Raw genomic sequence first — 19823 nt, forward strand, 5'->3', positions numbered from 1 at the left:
TGCAGGGTTTGGATCTGGGTTGGCCCTAGTGTAGTGAATCTTTTTAGGAGCTAGAATTTTAAGTTTTTTTTTTTTTAATTGTTTTTATGAAATTTTATAAAAACTTATTTCAGGTAATGACCTTAAGGGGCTCAAGATTTGATTGAAGGTTTCCTTAAAGTTTTTATGAGACTAAGGATCGAAGTCCCCAATATGGAAGCCATTATGTTATCACTCCAAAATTCCTTTTGAAAGTTTTAAAGAAGGAAATAATAGAGGTAACCACAAATTGCTTTTGGAGATCAGGACCTAGCCTTCCTGATACTCAGAGAGGGCTTTCTCTTTAAAATTTAACTTTGTTTTAGTTAAGATGTTTTAGGCTAGTTATGATTGTTCAAGGGGTTTTTGATTTGTATTTGAAATTGGGTGGTGGGATCTGCTTAGAAAGGTGGATATAATGATGTCTTTTAGACCATTGGGCTATGGAGTCAAACAAAAAGGGAGAAAAACTGGATTAACTCACTAAAGGAACTTTCAAAGGGCAAGATAGCAAAGTGTTTTTTAGATCTTTCAGACAGAGGGGTGAAAGGGTTTCACTCAGGGTGAGAGAGCAGTTAAGGGTTCTCAAACCCTGATAATGAATGAGGAATAAAGGGGTAATCGAGATCCAAGGGAAACTAAGAATCCTTTAACCTGGATATTTATGAAATTAATCTAAACAAAAGAGAAATTAATAATTCTTTAATTTAAATATCAGAAGAAAACATTTTTATTCATAACCGTTAAGACAGAGTGTAATTAAACAAGTTTTGAAATATTATTCCAGTTATAACATTTAGATTTGGAAAAACATTAAAGATTATGAATAACTTGAGAAAAATGATAACAACAGATGCGAATACTTGTCTGAAATTCGCTTAACACATAAATCCTCTGAAATGTTTGATCATTATTCATCAATCTAGTTTGTTGGCTCAGCAAATAATATAATAACCCTATGGGTTTTCCTAGATCAAAAATTCTATAGAAATGTCTAATAGAATACATCCTACATACTTCAAATTGTGAAGTATTTATACAAAATTTTATTACAAAATATCTCAAACTGACTTGAGATTTAATCTAGGAAAGAAAAATATATTCTTGCAAGAAGATAGAGACAGCTATTGAACTTCTTCATGATGTCCCTTTTATTTTCATACTGCTGGCTTTTATGGTTTTATTTTTAGCACTTTATGCTGCTTTTTTGTTTGATCTTTCATGTTGGCTACTTTATTTACTTCAGGCTTTCATCTGATAAACTTTGAAACTAATACACTTAGACCCTGTTGATCTATCTTCATCCTTTTACAATGTTGTTTTACTTTTACTATACATTAACCTTTTTACTGCATATTTATACAGTAAATCAGTTAATTTATCCCATGCTTCGACATTAAGTAATTGGATTTTTGGCATCCTGCTATATATTTCATCTGCCCCAGTGTATTTGGCAAAAGTAGGCTTATTGATAAACAAGTGTTTTACCTCATGTTGGACGTAAAACAAGTTTTCAAATGTCTGGAAGAGTACTTTACCTGTTGGAAATGCCTTCATTGATGATGTATTGACTTGATCTTTTGCTACCTCTCTGATTTTATTGTTGTAATCCTCATGTGTCATGAGATTGTCATTCATCACGAAGGGACTGGGTAATCCCTCTTCTCTCAAAATTTGGAACATAGTCATAAATCTGTCAAATGCCATCTGCATATTCTAAAACTTATCCTCCAAGTTTTGCATTAAATTTCTCTTGGAGAGGACCTTTCTAGCCTCCAAAATTGTCTTTGTTCTATCCTCTATTTCCAATTCCTGAAGCGCATACTTATTCTTTCTGCTAAGGAACTGCATAATTCTGGCAGCCTCTTCTGGCATTTCACTTAATTCTTCTTTTACTCTTTGGATGTCCTTTATAGCCATCTTTATTAAATCTATCTTCTAAAAAATCACCTAAATAGATGGCCAAATATCATTGAGAGAGTCAATGATATTAGCCCATAGTTGTTCCTTAGCCTGCTCAATGGGTTCTTTCAATGTCAAGTCCTTTTCCAGGGCTTTCAATCTTTCACTCATCCTCGCAACTTTTTGCAATTCTTCTTTGTGCATGATTTTGGCAAGCTTGTAGATTGTTTCCAAGCTTGTCACTTTCTCTTTGAGATTACTCATCTCTATTGTCTGTATGGACATTTCTTCCACAAATTTAACCAACTTTGATTCTTCATCACCTGATGTACCTACTGGTGATGTAAATTTTGTGGAAACTGGTTGTGCTGTATCCATTGGAGCTATGGGATCCAATGAGGCTACCAATGTGGAAGGAAAAACCATGGTAACTATTGGGATGACATTCACCAAGCTAGTTCCAATATCAGTTTGCTTTAATTGGATTAGGTTGTCCAATTCCTTTTTTGTCTCCCTCAATTGGTCATTTAGTTTAAGGACTAATTCCATCAACTCTTCATACCTTGTTTGGTTTTCTAAGACTTCCTGTGTGGGGGGGTGTTGTAGTTGAGGTATCTTCAACTGCTTCTTGAGCACTGTAATGTCATCATTCTTCCTTTTCATTAATTTTCCAGTGGCCTTGATATCTTTGGGGTCATGTCCCAATTTAATCACCACGTCTTCCAAAGACTTGATTCTTGTGTCCTTGGCCTGTGAGGAGGCCTTTTCTAGCTGATACTGTGCTAAGATGTTATTCAATGAGTTCTACAACTAGTGGGCAGATATGGATTTTCCTATAAGGATGGAGTAAATCATTTCTCTAGCCCGTTTGTGAAATTCAATTTGGTCAATGGGATGAATATCTCTTGCCAATACCTCAAAATCAATCTTCTTCAAATCTGTTGATGTTCTTAGCTGTTGTACAGTTGGCTTTATGAAGGACATTTGCATCTTTCCTTCCTTGATGTCGAAAGCTAACATCAACCTAGTTTGATTGGTGGGTGTAATTTTGAGATACTGTGCATAGGATTGTGCCTTCAATTTCTCATTTCTCATTTTGATTTCTTTGAACATGTCCTTAATGTCTCTATCACTATCAACAGGTTTATTAAATGAGGAGACTTCTACACTGAGCTTCCTTTCTAACATCTGAATATGTGATGTTTTTTAGGTTGGGTGGGGAGGTGGTTTCCCAAGCCATCACACCGCTTTCATGGAGGAGGCGGTATTTTGGAGGGTGTTGGCATTATGATACAAGTGTTATCCTTGATGGCAACTCACTTAGATGAAGGATCAATGTACTGCATGTTAACAACAAAGAATTACAGTTCAGGCTACACATAATGAAGAAAGAAAGGTATACAGAGGTTCACCTTGACCAAGTTGCATATACATGTAGGTTCATTGAAAAAAAGGAGTGTATGCGTACAAACACACTTCCACAGAAGGAAAAGTGTGTATATCTTGGGAAAACAAGTTTTTGGGTCCAAGGTATCTGACCCAAGGTATTTGGTCCATGGTATTGATCTGAGGTATTTTGTCCAAGGTATTGGTCCTAAGTGGTTTTGGTCCATGGTATTGACAAAGGCCTAAAAATATATAAGGAGGAGAAGATCATTAGGCCAAGAACAAGCAAGTATTGAATATCTGATGAAGTATGAGGTCAAGTATGGAGGTTATGGGTTTCTGATCTGAACTAAGGATGCACCTATATGATTGATGATGATTGATGGACCAGAATCATGAAGGCTTAGATATATTAGCATTATGTGGCTTGATCTTGAACATTCTAGATCTGAATACTGACACATGTTTTTATTATGTAAATGTGATGATCTGGGTATGAATGAAGTCTGAAATAGTTGTGATGCTTTAAGTTTGCATTTCCAGATTTCTACGCAGGTTGGCTTTAGTAAAAGGGCGTATACATGCTGGTTCAACTTATGGATGTAGCACATATCTTCTGAAGTATGATTTATAAGGGTCATGTTTTCTATTGCAGTGTTCAGGGTTTTGGTGACTGTTTTCTGGTGACAGTATTCTGCATATTCAGATTGGTTGATTGTGATTAGCTTCAGTGTTGATGGATGAAATCTAATGAAGGATCAGGATCATAATGACTTATCATTATGTGATCTGATAATGGATGGGCTAGATCTGAGCACTAACATATGTTTTATCCTCTATGTATGATTATGTCTGAAGTCTGGAAGTGCAGCAAAGTATTTGCAGATCTATACATTGGTTTGCTTTTGGGAAGCTACGTATATGCGCATGTTGACTTCTACCAAATAGCGTATACACTCTGAAGCATGGTTTTAAGATTACAACTCATTCTGAATCTGAACTCAGATTTGTATACTGGTTACAGTGATCTATCTGTACAGTTGATTGGTAGAACTTGATTAAAATAATGGATGATTCAGTTGGGTCAGTGATTGATTAAGTTTGATTGATTCAGAAAGTAATGATTGAGTTTCAGTGATTGCAGTGGTGATTGATTTTTGAACTTCAATGTTGTTGATGGGTCCAATATGAGAATTGGATGAAATTTGGCCTTCAGATTATGATGTTGTGTTTCAGGAGTATCCAGTATGAAAATTTATGAAACGTGCTACCTGGAGGAAGAGAGAAGGTTGTAGTATTTTGTAGGTCGGCGCCTATGTGCTAGTAAACATATTGACTAGTATAACAGCTAGGGGGTTGTAGCTCCCTTTCAGTAGAAGCTGGAGAACGAGAGAAGGTTATAGCCTTCTGCAGGTAGTAGCATGTGTACTAGTATGAGTCTGCACCAGTACAATGTTGTAAACAGATTTTCTTATTATTAAAAGAAGACAGAGACAACAACAGCAAGTGGTATTTACCCACATTGGGTTTCCACCTTACATCTTGGTGTTGATGTGTGTTTCTTATGTGTGATGGTTCTTTCTGTTATTAACTACACATGGTTACTATTTAATGTTTAATAAAGTACTCATGCACAGATTAAAGATCAACATATGATGAATTAACTGAATCATTAGTTTTCTAGACATACGCTTGTTTCCTTAAACACAGTTGCGTACACACGCGGGTTACCTTCATTGATGTAGCGTATATGAAATTGAGTATGAAATAGAAAAATATTATCAACTTGACTAATACTAATTCGCACCCCCCCCTCTCAGTCTTATTTCCAACGGAGGGGTCACTTGATCTATGTTAGCGCTTGACACGTAGCAAATGGGGGACTGAGAAAAACCACTTTATCGAGTGGGTAAAGGTCGGGCATTGGGTGAACCCGATATGGCTATGGACCACTGGATTTGGGCGCTGATGATCAGATGGCAATCGGGTGACAAATGTGCACAGATGAAATGGGCATAGGTTTCGGGGGGCCCAGGGCTTTAATCCTTGGTGGTTTGGGATTATTAACAAGTTAATTATTGGATTAAATGATCGGGTGGGGCTTAATGATGGGATTAATTTATCTTTACTGAGAAGTGGTGAATTAAGTGGGTTTTGATGGGAATATGGGGTAAAAGTATGGTTTATAGCTAAACTAAGGGTAGGGGTATTATATACAGGATTTAATTATATATGAGGAAAGGTATATCGGGAGCTATAGTGTTATGTTAAGAATTAATATGAAATGAAACGAGGGGAGTGAACATACCATAAGCATAAATGTAATTATTTGCGCACTTTATTCAGATACACCTCATACTTAGGATAAAATCTTTTTGTGCGTATTTTGAATAAAATGGAATTTAACATGGGGTTGTTTACTTTTCACAGGAAAATGGAGTTTATCCTTAGGAAAAGTGGTTTTATTAGGGTAATGAAGGGAAATTAATTTTATGATGGGAATTCTAACACTTTATGTCCATAAGTTATGAAGTCGAGGTTCTAGTCCCACCAAAAGTCAGAGAAATTCTCTGAGCCTTTATGACTTGAAGGATTTCTAATACTAGAACTTACTTGTGGATGGGGAAATTAGTAAGTAAAAGGATGAAATGGATGAAGGGGAGTTAATTAAATCAAGTTGTAAACCATTGTTTTTTATTTATTAACTTCTCATGCACATTGAAAGATATGATTAAGCATGATAAATGTGATTTTATCCAATCAACTTTATACTTCAGCAACTTTTCTTCTACTTACCCATTACTTACCCTAACATTTTTTCTTCATTTATTTGGTGCATTTAGGCTAGCAGACCCTTATCATTCATTTTTCTTTTGAAAAGTAAACTATATACTTCTAACCTTATATCTTCCAAGGGCTCAGATTAAATTGATGAGCTCCTTTTATTTTCTCTACCTATCTAATGATCTACCAAGATTAAGCTATTTGGTCAGATTTTATTCTCTAACTATAAAAATAAAATTCAAAGCATGAAATAGTCAAGATTAAGCAGTTTGACTACCATGAGTTGTGGCATGTATGACAAGTTGCACACAACTATTATTTAAGACAGTAAAGTAGTAAAATAGTAGTGGCATTTAGGCTTGCACACTTTCATGATCTGTTTTTGTTTTTGGGGTTCATATATCTTCATTTTCTAATCTTTTCTTATTCCTTTTGTCCTTTGATATTTCTTTTAGGACATACCCTCTTTACATTTTTTAAATTTTTAATATGGAAAACATTTGCAGAAAGAAAAGGTATGTACAATATTACAAGGCTTAACCTTAGCCAATTCAAAATGATGAATCCTATCACTATAGGACTCTAACAACTAGTCCTTCACTGTCCTGCTTGATCTTCTGTTGTGTAAGTTGCACGTTCAACAACTTTTCATGTATGTTGGTGGAGACTTGGTAGGCTTCTTCCAACCAAGGATCCAACCACACCTTAAGGACTGCCTATTTTTTCTACGCTGCTTCCACATGTGTAAGGAGTTTCTTCCCCTCCTATAACTTGGCATGGCATTATGTTGTAGCCATTAACCGCGTCATCACCTTCACTTTGTTGTACTACTGTTGAAGCTCGCGTGTCTCTATTTTTTAATCTTTGCATGTTGGGATCATCCTGCAGGGGTGTCACTACTTCCATGGCCTGCTCAAATAATGTTGTACAGTCCACAATCGCAACATCCATAGTGGTTATTTCATTCTTAACAGCAGCTTCGTCATGTTCCCTAACTTCTTACGGGGTTAAAGGCTGTGACTTGAGCTCTAGTTCTGTGATTTTCATGTTGAGCTTGAACTGAACTCGAGCCACTTCTTCCTTAGCATCGCAGACACCCATTGCAAGGTTCCTGATCTTGGCCTCAAGCTGTGCCTCCTCAAGTATGTGCAACTCCGGCACTGTCCTGCAAGCCTCTGCAACCATGGCTGCTAGTTTGGTGCTCTGTGCCTGGATCGTTTCTTTTGCCTTCAGGGCCTCCATCTTTTCAGTGAACATTTGCTCATTGTTCACCCGATATTCACTTATTAGGTTGAGAGCATGCTACTCCCATGCTCATAACTCCATTGTGACACATGTTTGCATCGTTTGAAGATATTCGTTGGGGAGCGTTGCAAGGTTGAGGTCGATATTCTTCAGAGTACTCATGATGACCTTATCATTGGTTGATTCCACGGTCAAGGACCCTTCTGGTAGTGCAACCGCTCGGAGATCCACTGACCTGACCATCTCGGCAACCTGACTAGTCCCTGGTGCCAAACTTGTTTGTGCGGAACTCATTAAAATTATGGCAACAAGGAAGTCTACCCCTCACAACTATAAAGATGGAAGTATTGTTTCTCCTAGCCTTCCACAACCTACAAGGGTGACACCACAACAATTGGAAGAAAAAAAGAGCAAAAGGACTTTATTACAATTGTGATAACAAATACATTAAAGGTCATAACTGCGCTGAGAAGAAATTATTTTACATTGATTGTGAAGAGGAGGAAGAAAAGGATCAAGAAACATCAAAAGAAGAGGATATACATGAGGAACCAACCCTAGAGAAATAAGAAATGAATCTGACCATATCTTATAATGCATTGGCAATAATTACCACTCCTAAAACTCTCAAGATAGAAGGACATATCAAGAAAATGAAGGTTAAAGCAGTGAAATATCAGGAAGAAAAGTATCAAGAAACATCAAAAGAAAAGGATACTCACCAAGAACCAACCCTAGAGAAAGAAGAAATGAATCCAACCATATCTTGTAATGCATTGGTCAGAATTAGCACTCCTCAAACTATAAAGATAGAAGGACATATCAAGAAGAAAAAGGTAATAGTGTTGATTGATTCGGGTAGTACCCATAATTTTATTCATTGTAAGATAGCCAAGGAATTTAATTGCCTCCTATACCCAACACCAGAGTGTCAAGTGACGGTTTTAAGTGGAGGAACCATAAATTGCTCTGGAAAGTGCCATAATATCAAGCTATCCATGGGAGAATATGTATTGAATATCCCAATGCTTTCCATTCCAATGGATGGTGTTGATGTTGTACTAGAAGTCCAATGGCTACAATCCTTGGGTACATTAGCTTTTAATTTTCAATAACTTTTCATGAAATTTTCTTCAGAAGGAAAGGAAGTTGAATTAAAGGGTATCATAGGGAAACCAAGAAAGGTAATCATATCTAACGGAATGACAAAGCTTATGAAGAAAGAACAACGAGGTGTAATTGCATAATTATGTTCACTAATGGTTCCCACATAGAAATCATCTATTTCTCCATATCTCCAAAAAGTTTTGGACAATCATTCCAAGGTATTTGAGACTCCCAAAGGTCTCCCACATATTCATGATCATGATCATGCTATTCATTTGATTCCAGGAAGTGTTCCTCCAAACATCAGGCCTTATAGATATCCATATGCCCAAAGGAGTGAAATTGAACATATGGTTGCAGAAATGGTAGAGGTTGGTATAATTATCCAACCAAATTTGATAAACAAAGCAAGAGATGAATGGAAGAGTGGTGAAGCAGGGTGGGAACTCATTCAAAAGTTTCCGAAGATCCCAGTTCCAACAATATTGCCAGAAATTGACAAGGAAGGAAAAATCATATTGAAACCTGAAGCATTCACAGAACCGAGAAGTCGACAGCTACGAAATCGATCAATTTCAGAATATCTCATCAAGTGGAAGAACTTAACCACTAAGTATTCCAATGGAAGGATGAGAATTTTATACAAAAGCATCAAGAACTACTCAGATGTTGAGGACAACACTCTTTGAAGGAGAGGGGCATGTTAGGTCCCTATACTACTAGTGTAACCCCTTATTGTTATTAGTACAACCTCGTTATTATATTGTTGTGCCCATATAGTCCCCATATTGTTATTATTGTGCCCTTACATTATTATTTTTATGTCAGCTCTAATTATATTATGACCCCTTAGACTCCTATATATAGAAAGGAGGTCTTGTCATTTGTATCATCCAATAATTGTTCATTTGTTTAATGTAAAGGAGGTTGCCCCCTCAAAGAGGCTTATGTCTAAGGCGTTCATCTATATTTTCTATCTTTTTGTGAGCTAATTTCATAACATAATGTCCAAGAGACTTTTGAACATGTTTTTCCTTTTAGTCATCTGCTTAACAAGTATTCCCCTCTAATGAATCTTATTATGAAGAATTTTACATGTGAAGGTAGATTCTCCATATTATACAGGTATCATGTCAGGTTACTTATTGCACTTCACCTCTACAAGAACACTTAATTTGTGCAACTTTCTATCTAAGAATGTGGTGAAGATGACTGAAACAAATTGCACCAAGGGGCAGCCTCATCTCACCAATTTGTTTCACCATATCCTGATAAAGATTGTGGTTATGCATCAACTTTTAGTCAAGCAAATCACTTGGGAAACCTTTCTGGATAAATTAAAAACTGCTCCTATCATTAACCCCACTGTTTCTCCTAGAAAAGCAACACCATGAAGGTCAAGGCCCACATGGTCGATGAATTATGGTTCAACAAGCAAACAGGAAGAAGTTTTAGAGGCACCTAGACCTAAGGTAACCAAGACATATCAAAGAGGGAATAGGCTTGTGTTTTCTCCACAGATTGTGGAAGGGGCCAAGCCTTCTACATTAGCACACTAGGGATCATATTTGTATAATGAGGAGACTATCATCAGGACATATGCATAGTGGACTTGGAGTCCCAAGATGATCATGAAACCCTAAAACTAGTTATTAGAGAGAAGGATTATGAGATCATGGAGCTTCTAGACAATGTGGTAAGAGCCAAATTCGTCATTTCATTCCTAGAGCAAGAAAATGAGCAGTTGAAGGTAAATTAGCTGCTTTTAGAAGAAGATTTTTTTAAAACCAGTATGCAAGAGTCCAAAGGTAAAGCAGTGTTGGGGCATGATGAACAAGAAAATCAGGTTGGAAGGAAGACATCGAGGACAAAGGGTCTCAAAGGAAAATTGCAAAAGGAAAAAGACCAAAACCTACTAAATGAGGGTTTGAGTCTTGATGACATTATTGCTATGGAAATCAATAAGGACGGGACAAAGTCAATGGCCATCATGAGAAGATTCTTGACACAGCTAACAGAGACAATCATATGTTGAGTCACATGGCCCATCACTATCAAACAAGGAACCAGATTGCACAAATCAGAATCAAGAGATTGAAAGCAAAATTGAAAGAGTTCGAAGACAAGCAAAGGGAATCAAGGTAAAGAGGTTAAAGGATTAAATTGGTGACTAAAGCATCCAAGAATTTTTATCCTATCATCCATAATAGCTAAGTAACAAATTTTGAAAGTTTTGGAGCAATTTGGAAGTTGTTTTTAAATTTGCCATAAAAAGGCACACAAAAGCGCCACGCAAAGGCCCGACCCTTTTTCAAATTCGGCAGAAAAAGGCACACAAAAGCGCCACGCAAAGGCCCGACCCTTTTTCCATGGACATCCAAATGAAGTTTTTCCTACATGGATGGATGGATAATGATGATTACATGCCAAATATAATCCTATTTTTGTATTAACGCTTCCCATTTTGATCAGAAAATTAAAAAACCTCACCTTTTCCATGCCTCTTGTTAGGTTCCTATACTAATAGGAGTCATAATTTTGAATGACTAAGGTTAAGCCCTGTAATATTGTACATACCTTTGCTTTCTGAAAATGTTTTCCATATTATAAAATTAAAAAATGTAAAGAGGGTATGTCCTAAAAGAAAAATCAAAGGAAAAAAAAAGAATAAGAGAAGGTAAAAAAAGAAGGAAAATATATGAACCCCAAAAACAAAAAGAGACCATGAAAGTGTTTAAGTCTAAATGCCACTACTATTCACTTTTATGCATAATAATGATTGTGTGCAACTTGTTATTCATGCCACAATCCATGGTAATCAAAATTTTTAATCTTGGTTACTTCATGCTTTGAATTTTATGTTTATAGTTAGAGAATAAAATCTGACCAAACAGTTTAATCTTGGCAAATCATAGATAGGTAGAGAAATAAAAGGAGCTCATAAGTTTAATCTGAGCCCTGGATGATATAAGGTTAGAATTAGATAGATTAATTTTCAAAAGAAAAATATATGATGAGGGTTTGCTAGCCTAAATGCACCTAAAGAAATGGAGAAAACATGTTAGGGTAAGAAAAGGGTAAGTAGAAGAAAGGTTGTTGAACTACAAGGTTGATTGGATCAAAACACATGCATCATGTTTAGACACATATTTCAACATGTATGATCAGTTATGAAGGCAAAAGAAAAGGTTTACAAGTTAATTTGACTAACTCCCCCTCATTCATTTTCCCCTATACTTACTAATTTCCTATCCACAAGCATGTTCTAGTACTTTTAGTCCTACAAGTCAAAGAGGATCAGAGCGTTTCTCTGACTTTTGGTGGGACCGGACCCTCGGCTTAATGACTTATGGACACAAGTGTTAGAATCCCCTTCATAAAATTCATTCCCCCCCATCACCCTAAGAAAACTCCTTTGCCTAAGGATAAACTTCATTTACCTAGGAAAAGAGAAAACCCCCATGTTAAATCCCTTTTCGCTAAAAAACCCACAAAAAATATTTTATCCTAGGTATAAAGTGAAGTGCATGAAATGCATTACACTTTACGTTTTTACTTAAGGAAATACCCACTCCGCCCATCCAATTTCATATTAATTATTAACTTTATTTTATAATTCATGGATAAAACCCTTTTCCCGTATATTAACTAAATCCCTATGTAAATACCCCCAATCCCTAGTTTTAATGAAAACTATACATTTACCCCTTATGTCGACAAAACAAATAAATTCCCTCGTTAACCCTAAATAACCACAAACCACTTGTGTTCAAAGCATTGGGCCCCCCTAAACCTCCGTACATTTCGTCCGTGCTATTTCACCATCCAACCACCATTCTTTCATCTGTGCTCAAATCCGACAATGTGCAGCCATATCAAACTCACCCAACGCCCGAACTTTACCCAAAGAGTTAAACCCCATTATGAAGCCTCACCCGTTGATTTTAAACCTGTGATTAATTCCTAAATAAACCCAAACCGTTGAAGTTTAAAGCCTGGACCACCATAGGCCCAATATTTTATAACCTGCGCGTTTCCCTTGCCCGACTATCATCCAACCAACATCCCACTCATCCAATGGTCCATAGCCATATCGGCCGCACCTGATGGCCAAATATTACTTGCCCGATAAAGCGGTTTTCCCTGCCCCTCGAAGGCTACATGTCAAGTGCCAGAGTATATCGTGTGACCCCTCCTAAAAACCACCTTCTCCTCATAAGCAATGCGAAGACCTCTAATACCACCTCCCCACCAACCAAATAAACCACCTATTATCTGTAATATGAATTTTCGTGCCATATTTGAAAAGTTACCCGTTAAAGCTTAAAAACTTGAAAACTCTTGTTTTCGTGCCTTTTGCCTGTTTCACAGTAAAATCCCGTTAAACCCTCCTGATGCCACCCTGAACCTCTGCAACGTAATTCAACCTCTGATTACATTCAAAATGTTACCACGACTCCTTCCCCAGACATCCCTATGCTAGAAAGCCATCAATCTCCTTCCCTGCGAACCTGCGTTTTCTTAATAAGTGTTGAATTTTGCAGGTAATTGGCCGAAGACCAGAACATGGATAAACATTTCTGATACTAGTCACAGAACCTGTTTACTCTAAGACTCAACAAAAAACCTATTCAAAATCCTATATTTAGAAGAAGAAGACAATTACACGCAGAACAGAGAAGAAGACAATTATACATAGAGCCGAGAAGAAAACATTCACACAGAACCTTGATTGTTAAAACAGAGGACCAGACAGAGTATGCAGTTAGAAGACAAATGAATGAAACATACAGAAACTTGACCAATATCCACTACCAGATGTTGATACACATAAAAACAAAAGAATTTACTTTTGAAACACACAGTAAATAGTTAAAATGTACAGTAAGAATAAAAACATAGCAAAGGATAAAGACAGGTCATCAAAGTGAAAGAGTACCAGTGACAGAGAGTATCAGATGAAAGCTTGAAGTAAATGAAGCTTCGAGCATGAAAGATTCAACAACAAAGAGAATAAAGAGTTAAAATCAAACCATAAAAGCCAGCAAAAGCTTGAAGTAAATGAAGCTTCGAGCATGAAAGATTCAACAACAAAGAGAATAAAGAGTTAAAATCAAACCATAAAAGCCAGCAATAGCACAATAAATGGGACAGCATGAAAGTAGTTCAATAGCTATCTCTATCTTCCTACGAGAAGATATTTTTATTTCCTAGATTAAATCTCAAGTTAGTTTGAGATATTTGTAATAAAACCTTAGTATAAATACTTCAAAATTCGAAGAATGTAGGGTGTATTCTTAGACATTTCTATAGACTTCCTGATCAAAAGATTGTAAATCCATTGGAGAATTGACTGAGCCAGCAAGCTGGATTGGTGAATAAAGACAATATATTTCAAAAGATTCATGTGTTGAGTGAAGTGCAGACAAGTATTTTCTCATGTTGTTGTTATCTTCCTTAAAAAATTTCCATAATGTTTATCTGAATCTGAATGCTATAACTAGAGTGTTATCTCATAATTTGTTTAATTACACTGTTATGGTAGTTAGGCAAATACATGTTTTCTACTGATATCTAAGTTAAGGAATTCTTATTTTCTCCTTAGTTTAGGTTTTCTCTTTATAATCTATAATAAAGGATTCTTAATTGCCCTTTGTTTTCGATTAACGTTTGTTCCCCGTTTCAATCCCGGACTGAGAATTCTTAATTGCTCGCTCACCCTGGTTAAGACCATTTTCACCCCTTGGCCCTAAGACTTGCACTCTACTCTGTTATCTTGCCCTTTGAACATTCACTTTAGTGAGTTGATCTAGTCCTGCTGCCCTTCTTTCAACTCCATAACCCAATGGTCTAGAGACATCATACTATCCATCTGTTTAAAGAATCCCACTACCTAATCTTCAATACAAATCAAAAACCCCTTGAACAGTAAGAACTAGCCTAAAATCCCAGCAAACAAATCTAAATCATAAAGAGAGAGCCCTCTCTGAGCTTAGGTTGGCTAGAGCCTATGCCCAAAAGTTGGTTTGTGGTTACCTCAGTCATTTTATTTCTTCTAATAACTTCTAGAGAAAATTCTGAGTGATAACATAGTGGCAACTCCACTAGGGAACCAACAACTCCTCAGTTCTAATAAAGCTTTAAGAAAATTCTAATTCTATATTTTGAGCCTCTTAAAGTCATTTGTTATAAGTTATTTTGAAAAAATCTCACAAAAAAAATTAAAAATTTTGAAATTATGGCTTCTAGGAAGACTCCTTTTATTAGGGCTAATCCAGATCCAAACCCTCCCCTAGTAGTTGACAATCTCAACCTGATTTCAGGAAAATCTAAAAAAGAAGAATGTTCAATTATCATGTCCTGATGAGTGGTTATTTTTAGAAGAACTTCTCTTTGATGTGCTATTTGATCTTTCATTATTTAGAACAAAATCTGAAAGTGCAATCAATGAAACTGTTCTAGATCCTAATTTTATTGCAGAAATTGAAGTCCAACAAGCCAAAAAATCAATTGATGAGTACATTCTTAAATATCCAGAATCATCCATTAATACCACCACTACCCTTGAGTTTTCTGAACAATTCTCCACTACTTTGAGTTCACCATTATTCCCTTCAACTCCAACCATAATACCTTCTGAAGTCCATTCTTCACCACCATTTATACTTTCACTCCCTCACCAACCTATCATCACTTATTCATCACCAACTAGTCCTGGTTCTTCATCCACTACTGCATTATTTCCATGTATCTCAACCCCACATCTTAGCCCCCCCCAACCTACAGCGATGGCAAACAGATATGCTCCTCTTGTTTTGCCTGCCCAACTTCATGCTATGCCTGCAGATTATCAGAGTAAGATTCCCCTGTTTGATTCTATTGTTCAGTACATTACCCAGCAACATTTAAACAAGATGTCTGACTTCTTTGAACTACATGAAATAGATGAAGCAGATGTCCAGATGAGACTCTTTGCCCAAAATTTGACTGGTGATGTCAAGAAGTGGTTTAAAGCTTTTCCTTCCAACCACATAGTAGACCTAGAAAATTTCCAAAGGTTTTTTATTGATAGGTGGGAAAAGAAAAATAATCTCTTACAAATCCTTTCAGAATATGAGAATATTAGAAGAGGACATAATGAAACTGTTCAAGATTACTACACTAGATTCAATAACATATATAATGCAATCCCAGTTAACCTTAGACCCTCATGTGACTTAGCATTAGTAAAGTTCCATGATGGTTTTGACACAGATATGACATACCAACTTAGGGAAAGAAACCCCCCAACGTTAGAAGATATGCAAAGTGTATTTGTTAGTGTAGAAGCTAATTTTTAGCTAAAAGGGCTAGAGTTAGAAATGAAACGAGAATTGCAAAGGATGAAACTTCACCATCTGATATTAAAATAGATAAATTAGCCAAAAATATGGAAACACTAATGAAGAGAATAAATAACATGGAAAGGAAACCCCAATGGGATAACCAACAAGCACCTCCAGTTAGAAACCCAAATTTCAGAAACAACCAAAACATTGGGAAAAATGGACCAAATCAGAACATACGACATCCTTTTCAAGAAAATTATGCAGAGACATCCCATCCTGAAGATCCAGATCAAGATACATAAATTAACCTAATGGGAAAAATTATGAGGACATTGCTTTTCTAACCCAAGATGAGCAGGAACTATATATGCTGAAGCAATTACAGGTACAGTCGGGGAATCATTTGATTATAAACAAGGATATGACTCTTCCATCTTTGAAGTCCATAAAAAATATAATCTAAGAAGCAAAAAGAATGTTGATGTCCCTAACCAAACTAAGAAAAAAACACAAAATCAACCCAAGAAAATAAAAGAAGCCCCTATTTCAAAGATCCTCCAAATTCTCCCTAGGCAGAACCCAAATCCTTCTAGCCCCATAATTGTAGATATAACCTCTGATCAACCTTCTGCTGATCAACCATCCACTTCAATTCCACCTAAGGAACCAGTGGACAAAGCTCAAAACATTATATTTGAAAATCCACATAAGGAAATCCCCAATAAAGAAAAAGAAGAGAATCCTACTCAAATCCCTGCTGCTAAAACTCAAAACCTTCAAATAGAAAAAGTATCTTTGCCATTCAATTTGGGAGCAGAGATAGAAAAGCTAAATATTTCAATCCCTTTAACAGAACTAATCAAGAATGAACCTTATGAATCACAGATAAACCAGACCTTAAACATTGCTGAAAATGAGGATTCAGTTAACTTGTTTAATGACCAACCAGAACTCATATTTGGTCCAGGTGTTAATGGAAAACCATTAGAAGGAGGAGTTCCACCTTTTTACATTAGCCTTAGTATCGATGACAAAATTCTACACAATGCAATGTTGGATTCTGGGGCCTCTCATAACCTAATGCCCAAATCAGTAATGGAGAAATTAAACCTATACATTACATTAGTCTTAGTATCGATGACAAAATTCTACACAATGCAATGTTGGATTCTGGGGCCTCTCACAACTTAATGCCCAAATCAGTAATGGAGAAATTAAACCTAGACATTGCAAGGCCTTACAAAGAATTATTCTCATTTTACTCCAATCAAGTAAAGTGTCTAGGATTGATTAAAGACTTGTGTGTTAGTTTAGTCCAATATCATGCCAAAAGCATCCTTATGGATATTGTAGTTGTTGACATCCCACCAAAGTATGGCATGTTGTTATCCAGATCATGGGGAGCCAAACTTTAGGGATCTTTACAACTAGATATGTCATATGCAACAATCTTTGTTTTTGGACAACTTAAGAAACTATACTGAGAAACCTTAATGAAATATATGGTAAGTAGCCAAGATTGGCCTCAAAACTTTCCCATCTACTCCATACACTCAGACATCAATTCTTTTATCTTGTATAATGTTGATCAAACACAAGAAACACTTTTAGACAATACTAATGTAGAACCAAAAGAAATTGCAGTTTCTTCACAAAATGAAACTAACCAGACTATAGAATTGTTCAATGAACAAGAAGGCCAAATTGTTGTGAATAATGATAAGTTTGTTGCACCAAATAGTGAAAATTATGATCATGAGATATTATGGAATTTAGAATTTGATGGATCAGTCAATAGGTTAGGATCAGGAGCAGGAGTGTGGATATATAATTTGGAAAATAGTTACTCAAAAGGACATGCATATAGATTGAATTTTAAGTGTACTAATAATATAGCTGAGTATGAAGCATTAATTTTAGGTCTTAAGTTAGTTAGGAATATAGGAGCTAAAAGAGTTTCTATCATGGGAGACTCTAAACTAATTGTAAAATAGATTGATGTTGTATATATGACTAAGGACCCTAGATTAAGTTGTTATATGGATACTATTGTAGAAATACTTAACACTTTCCTAGAAACAAAGCTTGCAGTAATCCTTAAAAAACATAACATACAAGCCCATAGTTTAACAATGTTTTCCAACACCTGCAAATTACCCTTCCAACCTAACTATTAGTACACTGCTGAAGTTAGGCACAGACCTGCAATTCCAGATAATTTGAAGAATTGGAAAATATTTTCTAATGATAAACAGATAAATAAATTTTTACTTTCAGAAAAAGAGTTTGTAAATAACCATATAGATACTGATACATCAATAGATCCTGACACTAAGGATAAAATAGAAATAAATGGGATAGAAGATGATGAAATAGATAGATTTAACCCAACTAAATTTACCAAATCAGATGTAGATAGCTTAGAGCTAATGGAGATTGATGAAGTAATCAGTGAAGAAACCAATGTAATTAATCTCAATGATAACTTCTTACCAAAGGGATTAACCCCTCTGGAAGATTTATTTGATTCAAATGATGTTCCTAGGAAACCTAAAATGGAACCTCTAAGGTATGATATAGAGGAATGTAATATAGGCACTGATGAAAATCCTAAATTGATCAAACTTTCAAAATCATTACCTCCAACTAAAAAATTGAAATACATTGAGTTATTAATAGAATTTTAGGATGTCTTTTCTTGGAGTTATGAGGACCTTAAATCCTATGAAACCAACATCATCCAACACACAATTCCTATTAAAGAAAATCAAAAGCCTTTCGAAAAAAAACATAGAAGGATTAATCTTGTCTTATTACCTGTAATTGAAAAATAAATTCAGAGGATGTATGATGCCAAAATAATTACACCAATCATATTTTTTGATTGGGTCTCAAACTTGGTGCCAGCTAGAAAGAAAACTAGTGACATTAGACTCTATGTGGATCTCAAAAACCTCAACAAAGTGGCACTAAAAGACATTTACCCTCTGCCCAAAATGGATCACATTTTACATAGAGTATTTGGATCAATGAGAATCTCATTGTTGGATGGGTTTTCTGGTTATAATCAAATCTTAGTTCATCTAGATGACCAACCCAAAACTGCATTTACTACTCCTTGGGGGATATTTATGTATGTGAAAATTCCTTTTGGGCTAATGAATGCAGGAGCCACTTTCCAGAGGACTATGGATATAGCCTTTGCAAAAGAAATTCATGATTTCCTTGTGATATATCTAGATGATATTACTATATTTTCAAAATCTGACAATCAACATTTGGATCATCTAAGGCAAAGCGGGAAGTTTGGAATCTCCTTGAACCCCAAAAAATCCTTTTTTGGGTTAGAAGAAGGAAAGTTGTTAGGTCACATAATTTCGAAAGATGGTATAAGAATAGACCCTACGAGAATAGAAGCCATCTTACAAATAAGACACCCTAGGAACATTAAAGAGTTACAAGCTTTCTTAGGAAAAATTAATTTCTTAGAAGATTTATATATAATCTAGCAAAGTTAATTAGATTACTAAACATCATGCTGAAAAAGGACTCCACTATAAAATGGACTGTTGAAGCTGAGAAATCCTTTGAATACATCAAACTAGCCTTAAATAAAACACCTATATTAATAAGTCCTAAATTTGACAGAGATTTCATCTTGTTCTCCTTCTCTTCTAAGCACACAATAGTTGCAGTTCTATTATAGAAAAATGATCATGGCTATGAACAACGCATTGCTTTCTTTAGCAAAGCTCTGAGAGATGCCCCCTTGAAACATAACATAATGGAAAAACAGGCCTTGGCTTTAGTCAAAGCCATTAAATCTTTTAGGGTATAAATATTATACTCTCATATAGTAGCCTATGTTCCTAATTCAGTGGTTAAAGACATCCTAACTCAGGATGGTCCTGATGGAAAGAGAGGAAAGTGGATTGCTACTATTTTAGAGTATGATATAGAAATCAAACCTACTATGTTAATCAAAGGCCAAGGTTTAGCCAAGCTCATGGTTGAATCGAACTGTCAGGCCTTGGATATAAACTTTATTGCAGC

Source organism: Pinus tabuliformis, chromosome J (assembly GCF_031772625.1).
Source record: "Pinus tabuliformis cultivar Carrire ecotype Pingquan chromosome J, CPIR1, whole genome shotgun sequence".
Taxonomy (NCBI): domain Eukaryota; kingdom Viridiplantae; phylum Streptophyta; class Pinopsida; order Pinales; family Pinaceae; genus Pinus; species Pinus tabuliformis.